Source organism: Microtus oregoni, unplaced genomic scaffold (genome assembly GCF_018167655.1).
Source record: "Microtus oregoni isolate MIOR12 unplaced genomic scaffold, Mior012 000036F_ref0000092, whole genome shotgun sequence".
NCBI classification, from domain to species: domain Eukaryota; kingdom Metazoa; phylum Chordata; class Mammalia; order Rodentia; family Cricetidae; genus Microtus; species Microtus oregoni.
The window spans coordinates 2,722,021-2,732,924 of record NW_024543095.1 but is presented as its reverse complement, the minus strand read 5'-3'; positions in this window follow the sequence as shown (position 1 = coordinate 2,732,924).

Sequence of the window (10,904 nt, the reverse complement as noted above, 5' to 3'; positions counted from 1 at the left end):
TTCAAGTTTATAATTCACTCACAATTAGGTTGGAAATTCTCTCTCTCTCTCTTTTTTTCCCTTCTCTGGAATTCAATCTTAAGTTGCAGGGGTCTTGTATAATGGGTCCCCTTCTTTGTGTGAACTTGTGCTGTCTGCATCTGGGGATATCACAGGTGTCAGGTGTTTTGCTTAGGAGGAAGAGGCAGGAGGATCACTGCTAGTTTCAGGCCAGCCTGGGCTTTAATGAACTTGAAATCCAAATGTATCATCTTCATGAGACCCAGCACATGTATAATGAATACATACAGACCATGAAAAGATGCAAGGGTGATAAGAGGTTTTTGAAGTCAATACACGTGCTGAGGGTTTATATTATACATCAGGACTTGATAGGAACGGTATCTGCTACTAAACCTGCTGAATTTGTAGAGGTTCAAAACTAAAGTCTTAAGAGATAATAGAAAGAGTCAGCTATAAGTATACTTTTTGTAAAAAAAAAAAAAATTTAGAAAAATGAGATACCTGGACCTAGGTGGCTCATGTACCATAACTTCTCTGTCCTGAGTGCCCTTATGTCCTCCTGGCTCCCATATCTCATTCTAGACTGACTTATTCATGCTATTTATTGCTCTAAAGAAATTTTTTTGCATGGAGGTCTTTAGAAAAGTGGTTCCCAACCATCCTAATTTTTTGACCCTTTAGTATAGTTTCTCATGTTGTGGTGACCTCCAACCATAAAATTATTTCATTGCTACTTCATAACTGTAATTTTGTCACTGTTATGAATGTAGATATCTGATAATTAATCCCCAAAGGGGTGTGACCTACAGGCCGAGGACCACTGCTTTGGAACATCACAGTGTCCTCCTATGCTGCTTGGACCTGTGGGAGACAGAGGCAGCAGAGCCTGGAGGTCTTTCCATTATTTCACACAGAGGCACCATTCCTACCCTGCCTTGTCCACACAACAAAGGACGGTTCTGTCCAAAGCTTGATAGACTGTTTCCTCCTAAGCATCACACTCTCTACTCTCAGGTGAGATCAGACATGGGACATAAAGACGCCCTGCTCACATGGGGCCCTGTGGCTTCCCTCCAACACTTCCCCAGGCTCTGATGTTCTGTATAATACTGGCTCCTTTCAGACATCCCCACCTTACTCCAGAGTACAGTCTGTCTCCAGTGGGGCTCCATGACTTCTCTCTGACTTGCCTCCTTTCTCCTAGCATTCAGTTTAGTTTTCCCTACCTACCTACTCTATCAGGCCAAACTAGTTTCTTTACTAACCAATGGTAGTCACAGCATACAGAGGGGAATCCCACATCATTTCCCCTTTTCTGTTTAAGTAAAAAGGAAGGTTTTAACTTTAACATAGTAAAATCACATACAAACGACCGAGCAGCCCTCTCCCACAACAAATTGGCACCAACCGACCAACTAAAATCCACTTAAAACCTGAGAGAGCTTGAAAAGGAATTCTATACACCCAAAAGAACAGTTAAGCATGGTTTGGTAGGAGCACTTTCTTGGGTGGGCTCTGTTTGCTAGAAGCAAGCAGAGAAACATAGCTTCTTTAAGAGAGGTTTTCCTGACTTAGTGGTAGCAGAAAAAAAGCCACACAGCTTTGAAATGCCAGATTTCTGGGCTGTGCTGCCAGCATGACCTCTGGCTCTCTCAGGAGGCTCAGCATTTATAAAGTGAGGTTTGTAAGCAGCATGTTACAAGCTGCTTAGTGGCAACATAGACCTGCTGTGTGCCTAAAAATGGGGCTGTGAGCATGGCTCTCAGAGGCAACAAACAGCTCTGCCATGCTGGGCTGGGCAGAGCAAGCAGGTAGGGCCATATATACCCTAGCAATGCTGCAGCTTAGGTTTTTAAAAAAAAACATAGCATTTTAATAAGCATTCCTGGTCAGAAAATAATTGTAACTACACAATAAAGACAAATTCAGATGGAAAAGACCTCTAAATGGGTGATAGTGTTGGATAAATGTACGTAGGCTTGGGAGAGAGAAGAAAAAGACTATAGACAGTTATAAAAAGAAGTAAATGGTATTTTTTTTAAAAAGTAAAGTCTTTAAAGAGACAGTACAGACAGTCATAGATTAAATGAGTAAAAAAATAATAAGCTACATGAAAATGAAATATACACAGAGAGTCTGGATTATGTATATTATTGTGTTTACTTTGAATTTTTTGACTGTGAAGGAGCTAAGTACAGAGAGACATTTCATTGCATGGGCTGCTAAGCTAAACCAGCATAGATATTTTAAAGATTTCTTGACTTCAAAATTTGAGTCTAAGAATAAGTTGCTTTGTAAAAGAGGTTCTTCTTTTGTTTCCACAGAGGATGAGAACCTGTAGATTATTTCCAGATTAATATGGCTTAATGCACCAAAACCCCCCAGAAAGGTCACCATGAACATCCCCAAAAATTTCTTCACCCAACAAAAAACAGAAAGCAGTTTGGCAGAACTACGCCCATATTTCCAAATATTGTTTATAAATGTTTGTTTATATTTAAAGAGGGATATGCTATACAGATTTGCATTGGTATGGATCTTGGTTTATTGATACAAATTTAAGGTCAGTTTTGTTATATGTATATTTCTGCTCTTGATTAAGGTATTGTAATTGTGCAGCTCATTTAAAAATATAATGTATAATCAAGAAATATAGGTTAATAGAGTCATTTATAACAGTCAAGCTTGTAGTCATGTTAGTTAGATTTTCTAGATGGACAGATAAGTATTTCAGATGGAGAGGCATTCTTCAAACCTTTTAAAGGCTACAGAATATGGCATAAATATGTTTAAGAACTTAGGACTTTTCATGACCATGAGACACAGATGCTCCTGGCAACACCAGTCTATTTTAAAAGGAAAATGGGCATCAAAGAGGCTTCTTATGGAGTTTGTTAGCCATTTGAGCAAGAAGCTGCTCTTGCCTGGACTGCCTGATGAACTGGACATGTAGACCCACAGAGAAATGACTGCTGAACTTGACTAAAGATGAGACAGTCCTTTCTGAAAAACCCAGCTTTCCATAGTGGCTGTGTACAAGTTAGCACTCACACCAGCAATGGATGAGTGTTCCCCTTACTTCACACCCTTGTCAGCACGACCTGTCACTTGTTTATTGATCTGGCCATTTTGATTTGCATTTTCTCTGAGGGCTAAGGATGTTGAGCATTCTTCAGTGTTTCTCTGTCAGTTGAGTCTCCTCTATTGAGAATTCTCTGTTTAGATCTGTATCTGTTTTTTTTAAATAAATAAATAAATTGTTTGTTTTCCTGATATCTAGGATTTTTCTTTTTTTAGTTCTTTATACATCTTGGATATTAGCCCTCTGTCAGATGTGATGTTGAAAAAACTCTTTTCCCATTCTGTAGGCTGCCACGTTGTGTAAATGACAGTGTCCTTCATCTTACAGAAACTCAGTTTTATGAGGTTCCATTTATTAATTATTGATCTTAGTGCCTGTGCTGTTGTATCCTGGTAAGAAAGTCTTCGCCTGTGCTAATTAGTTCAAGGCTATTCTCTACTTCCTCTCCTATCAGGTTCATTATTTCTGGTTTTATGTTGAGGTCTTTGATTCATTTGGAGTTGAGTTTTGTCAGGGCAATAAGTATGAATCCATTTGCATTCTTCTACATGCCAACATACAGCTAGACCAACACCATTTGTTGAAGCTGCTGTCTTTATTCCTTCTGACTTCTTTATCAGGTGCCCAAAGGTGTGTGGATTTATGTCTTGATCTCCAGTCCAATTCCATTGATCAACGAATCTGTTTTTGTGCCAATATCTTGCTGGTTTATTACTATAGCACTGTAGTACAACCTGAAAGTGGTTGGTGTTGCCCCAATGTCTTAGTTAGGGTTTCTATTGCTGAGAAGAGACACCATTAGTATGGCATCTCTTCTAAAGGAATGCATTTCATTGGTACTGGCTTACAAGCTCAGAGATCTAGTCCATTATCATCATGGCAGGAAGCTTGGCAGCACACAGGTAGACATGGTGCTGGAGAAGGAGCCAATCAGCAGGCAGTAGGAAAAGAATGACCCTGGGTCTGCCTTGAGCTTCCTCCAACAAGGCCACACCTCCTCCAACAAGGCCACACCTCCTCCAACAAGGCCACACCTAATAGTGCCACTCCCAATGGGCCTGTGGGGGCCATTTTAATTCAAACCACCACACTCAACTATGGTGTTTTATAACATAACATAAACTAATTCAAAGAAAAGCCAATCTCTTGACTTCACAAGCTCAGCTCTCCCCGACCTACCATTTATCCTTACATCTCCAGTGCTGACACACGGTCAATTCTACTATTAGTTCATCATTTTATCAGTTTTAGCCCAAGAACTTATCATATGTCATCCAGTTCATTTCCATTTTGAGATTCCTTAAAATAGTAAAGAATCCCCTAAGTACCTAAGGGACTATAATGTAGAGTTATTCATCCTGAAATATATACATTGTTTCCTATTTGTGCAACAAGGTTCAAATCCATGAAACCAGGGCCACTTATGCCATGGCTCAACTTTTTAAAAGAATGGCTGTTTCAATATAAGCAGATTTGAATAGTTCACAAAGTAAAAACTTAATCTGGGAAAGTGGCTCAGTCAGAAGAGTGTTTGCTATAGAAACAAGAAGATCTGAGTTTGATCCCCGGTGCCTACATAAAAGTTGAGCATGGCAGCACACACCTGTACTCCCAAACTGGAAAGGCAAAACAAGAGGACCACAGGGCTCCTGGCAAGCTAGTCAAATCGGTGAGCTCCACATTCAGTGAGAAATCCTTTCTCAAAAGTATGAGGTGGAGAGTGATTGAGAAAGACAGGTACTATTGACCTCTGACCTTTGCAGACACAGGCAGACATGTACCTAGAGCTGTACATACATGAACACCTGTACATACATATACATACATGCACACATATATGCTGTGAAATAACAATGAAGAAAGAAATTACAAAGAGAAAAGACTGATCAATTACATAAAATGCTAACGGCACTATACAATAATGTTTAAAGGCAAGACAAAACTTTAAAACTATTAATACTAGTTAATAAATAATAATAAACTGACTAGGAATGTGGGTAATATTTTTAAACTTTATTATACTTAATTTGTGTGTGTGCATGTGTGTGGTCACAGCACTGTACATGGGAGTCAGATGACAATGTACAGGAGTCTAGTCTCTCCTTCCACCACGTGAGTCCTGGGATTAAACTTGAGTCATCAGGCTTGGCAGTGAGGCCCTTTACCTGCTGAGCCACCTTTACCTACCTCCCCAGCACAATATCGTGAAGATTCATGAACATGAACACGTCATTCTCTTAATGAACGAAGGAAATGTACAGGTGATTTCTGAAAGCAAGTGGGTAAATGGTGAACAAAACACATTTTTAAACATAAGCTAGAACGAGGTGCAATTCCTCTCTTGAATCCACAGAGACTTTATATGAAGACGAATAGCAAAAGCCAGCAAGCTTGCAGAAATCCGGATGTTTTCACACTGGTGCCAGGATTCAAAACTGGCGTCGTCTTTCTGGAAAGTCAGGTCACAAACTACAGCAACCTCTTTAAAAGTGTTTACCCCAGGAGGAGTGTAACTCCCCATTCCCTCTAGGTGGCTGTACATAGTGACTTATTCCCAAACAGTGCAGATGGAGGGGGGAAGAAATAATTCTAGGGAAGCATCCTCTAGAAACTGCCTCAGTGCAACCAGGTGAACAAGTTCATCGTCCAGGGTCACAAATCATATTGACAGACTGCGTGGTGGAATGAACCTGGCACATTATCTCTGTAGGCATCCTCTCCAAACCCGTGCCCCATCTAGTCATGGGAGAACACATTAGATAAATGACAACATCACCTGCAATAAATCTGACTGGTACCGCTCGAAATTGTCAAGGTCACCAAAACCAAAGGACCTCTGAGAAACTTTACCTCCAAGAGGAATCTACAGAGACATGACTATCAAATGTAATGTGCCCAGAGATGGGAACTCAGGACAAAAGGAGACCATGGTAAACTCTAAGTCTGAGCAATAAGGTATGGGGCATGGCAGTGACTTGCTTTAACAAGTATGTATTGTTAGTGATTCCTTAAATGTAACAAAAGTACCATAGTAAAGTGAGACATTCATAGCAGGAGAAACGGAGCATGGAAGTGGGGGTTTACAGGAATTCTGCTCTTTTGTTCTAAAACAGTCCTAAAAAATAACTCTGTGAGTTTCTTCAAATATTTATTTGGTATCTACATGAACTTTAGCACGTTAATAGCCTATTTTTTTTCTGAGAAAATGGTTACAGATGTGGGCAAAGATTTACACCCAAGAATGTGTCAGCATTATTCATCATAGATCTAACCTGAGTGTTCAATACTAGTCTGGACAGAGAAAATAGCCTTAAATTCAATGATTATTTTAGCAGTTAAAAATGCTGTAGCCAGCATATGACAGACACCTGTAATCCCAGCTACCTGGGTGACTGAGGCAGAAATAAAATACAAGCCTGACTCATGTAGCAAGACCCTGCCTCAAAAAGAAAAAAAAATGCCAGGGATGTGGTGTGGTGTGTGCCTAATATCTGTGAGGAGGACCTAGGTATGGCCCTTGGTACTGAAAAAAAATGTCAAGTATATTGAACAATATGAATATAAACCAATGACATAGTAGAAGAAAAACTAGGTTGTAAAATACATGCAGAGAAAACTCTGTACACATTGAGTCAGAAATAGGATGGCTAGACAGAGACAAACATAGGTGGTAGAGTTTGATTTCCCTTTTTTAAGCTTATCTGTTTCCTAAAACTTATATGGCATGCATTCCTTTTTTATGGAAAAGAACACATAACACAAAATTGACCATTTTCACTAATTTATTTTCTTTTCAGCAGCATTTAGTGCATTAGCAGTGTTTTCAACTCCCACTGTCTAGTTCCAGAATATTTCATCGCCACGAAAGGAAATCCTACACCCAACACACATTCACTCCCCTCTCCTATGCTCCCAAGCAGTTGACGACACCCATCGTCTTCCTGTCTCTACAGATTTGCCAGTTCTGTGTGTTTCCTATGAATGGAACCACACAGTACACAAACCATTACGTATAGCTTTTTCCACTTCACACAACACCTTCAAGGTTGATGCAAGGTATAGAATGCAAACTATTTTATCCTCTTTTATGGCTGAGCAGTCTGTCACCACGTGTGCACACCAAATCTTACTTATCCATTGGTCTGTTGACAAACATCATGCTTGTTGCCATCTTCATCTTGAATAGTGTTATGACGTATACCATATGCAAATTTTTATTGGAAAATATTGTCTACAGTTTTCAAATGCTTTTATTAAACTATATCCAGCTAAGTTTTGCTAAGTCCTCCAGACCATACCAACACTGAATCTCACAGAAACTCCCTTAAAATTTGTTTTCTTGTGTTGGGTGGCACAGTCTTCCATTCATTGCCTATGTGAAATCTCTAGCCTCAAGTTGCACTTTCAATTCAACAGCATTTTTATTAAGAGAAACAACGCGGGTGATTGTGCTTCTTCGTCTCACAACACAAGGCGCATCAGAGGGGGTTTTCCCAAGAATTGATAGAGGAGTCTGAGATCAGATCATTTCCCATGTCCCTTTGGAGAGTTTGAAAAGGTGAGCTTTATGAGTCTATCCATCATCACTGAAGTTCCTCACATGAGCCTGCACCAGATGGACAATAACAAAGAAAACAAAGACTTTCCCACTTTTATTGGGAGAGGGGACAGTGTGTGGGTAGGTGAAAGTGGACACCAAGAGAGAGTCAGATCACCTGGAACTGGAGTTACAGGCGGTTGTGGAGTAACCAACGGTGAGTGCTAGGAATCGAACTCAGGTCCTCTGCAAGAGCAGCAAACACTCTTAACTGGTTAGATTAACCAGTTAATCTTCCAGCCCCAGCCTTTAACCCCTGTGTCAACAGGCAGAATTTCAAAGTTGGAAATCAGTAATATGTGTCATTTGCGATCTATTTAAATTACCTGAAAATTGGGTAAATTGTTAGGAGAACTATTAAGATATTCATCAAAAACTTCCTGTGTGGGAATACCACTTCAATGATATAGATATAGATGATATAAATATAGATATAGATATCTGATGTATGCGCAATAACGGTGATCTGCAGTGGTGACTTCATTGAGGGAAAGGAGCTAACCAAAAAACTCAATTCAACCATCCTGTCTGTAAAAAATTCTAGATTATGCTTAAATTACACTCAATTTCAGGTCAAAACCCATTCCACATTGAAGCTATCTCTTGCTAGCTCTTAGTTGAGGTTTCTATTGCTACAATGAAACACCATAACCAAAAGCAAATTGGGGAGGAAAGGGTTTATTTGGTTCATGCCTCCCCATCACTGTTCATCACTGAAGGAAGCCAGGACAGGAACTCAAACGCAGGAACCTAGAGGCAGGAGCTGCTGCAGAAGCCATGGAGAGGAGCTGCTTACTGATTTCATCATGGCTTGCTCACCCTACTTTCTTACAGAACCCAGGACCAGGGTGGCCTCAGCTGCAATGGAATGCCCCCATCCCTTTGATCACTAATTAAGAAAATGAAATGCCCTACAACCAGATCTTATGGAGGAAGAAACTAGCTTGTGTCAAGTTGACATAAAATTAGCCAGCATACTATCTAATTATATCTGGGTCATATGAACCAAAATGGGGGGAGGGGGAAACTTATTTAACTCATTACAAGGCATGGAGTAAGCACATTACAAAACAATATTTACACCTTTTTTGTTTGTTTGTTTTTTGAGACAGGGTTTCTCTGTAGCTTTGGGGCCTGTCCTGGAACTAGCTCTTGTAGACCAGGCTGGCCTCGAACTCACAGAGATCCACCTGCCTGTGCCTCGCAAGTGCTGGGATTAAAGGCATGTGCCACCACCACCCGGCAATATTTACATTTATTTATATGAGTCTGTTTTGATTTCATAGTTTAACCTATGACCTCATTTTTAACGACCCCTTGAAGGTAGAGCTTACCTTCCTCTTGAGTGTGATTGTCCCTAATGTCTTGGGTTTTTTTTTTTTGTTTATTTGTTTGTTTTTTTATTTTCGAGACAGGGTTTCTCCGTAGCATTTTGGTTCCTGTCTTGGAACTAGCTCTTGTAGACCAGGCTGGCCTCGAACTCACAGAGATCCGCCTGCCTCTGCCTCCCGAGTGCTAAGATTAAAGGCGTGTGCCACCACCCGGCCCTAATGTCTTGTTAAGAATACAATATGGAGAAAGTAAAATGACCTTATGAAGGTTGGCATGGTGGTCTCTTCTTTGCTCTTTGGGAAAGCCGACTGCCATACTGTAAGAACACTCAAGCAGCTCTATGGAGAGACCCACACAATACGGACAGAACATGAGATAGTATTTTTGTTTTAGAGTGCTCATATAACAACAGCCAGTGAAAACAGGGACCCTTACCCAAATCAGCAGCGCCATAATTAGAACTCTCTCTGACACAAAACAAAGTATACAAGACTGTGCTGTAACTAGGAATGTATGTGTAGTGTTGGTGAAGTGGATAACAGCGCTGTATAACTCGAGGATACATATCCCTAGAAAAGCACCACGCAGATCAAGACATAAACTGTTTCCACTATCCTAGGAAATTCTCCATGTCCACATAGTTCTCCACAGCCCATAGTTCGGACTAGAGAAACCGTTCTTCTGATCAATAATCATAGGCTAGTTTTTCCTGCTCTTGACCACATACACGAACTCTTTCCATGTGTACCCTTCAACGCCTGGCATCTTTCACTCGTTCTTTTTTAGGTTTTGCTTTGCTCTGTTTTGAGACAAGATGTCAGCTTGCATCCCAGGCTGGTCTTGAACTCACTCTGCAACCCAGCTCACCATGAACTCAGTAATTCTCCTGACTCAGCAGCCCAAGTCGTGGTATTAGAGACCTGCAACACCATACCTGGCTAAGGATTTGGAGGGGAGCTGGGTTTTGTTTTGTTTTTGGAGACAGGGTCTCGCTATGTAGCCTTGACTAACCTGGAACTAGCTCTTGTAGACCAGGCTGGCCTTGAACTCGCAGAGATCCACTTACCTCTGCCTCCCGAGTGCTGGGATCAAAACTGTGTGCCACCACAATTGGCATGTTTTTCCTTTTGAGGCAGGTGAGGATTAAATAAGACTTTCTGTATTAGCCTGAGTATCCAGGACTACAAGTGTGATCCACCACGCCCACCACATCATCACGATCATTTTTAAATTTATCCATGTCATGTATATTTTCTTTATTTTCTCCTTTTATTGATGAGTGGTGCTCCATTTTGCACAAATATCAAACTTATCCTTCCCTGTTGACAGACAATTATATGGTCTCCAATTTCAGAATATTATGGATATGATTACCATGAATATTCTCATACTGATTTATCTGTGGACACATGCATTCAATACTCATTAATTTTTTTTTTCTTAGAACTGATGAGCCAAAGGGCATGTGTTAAAATGTGAGTTTTATCCAAAGTAGCAGTATTTCTCACTGCTAAGAGGTTTGTGTTGTTTTGTTTTAAGCATGTGAAACAACCCCTTTAAGAAGGAAGAAAAGTAAAAGTTGGTCTTAATGCAAAATGAATGGCAACAAATGCTCAGCTTTCTGAACTATTTGTATGCGGCGAGAAACCCAGCCTGGGAGGTCTGCAGTGCTGACAACTGAACTTCTGGGCAAATACTGTGATTCCAGCCATTGGTTTAGAAACACTTTCCGTCATTTAGATCAAAGGCTCGTACACAGCTAATTCATGTGGGACCCTCCAGTCCCAAAAGGAGCACATTTGCATGAAGCATTCTCCAGATGAGCTTTCTGCTCTATTCGTTGTGAGATCCAGCGTGTGAAGGATGTCTCCATGCAGAGCCCATGTTTAC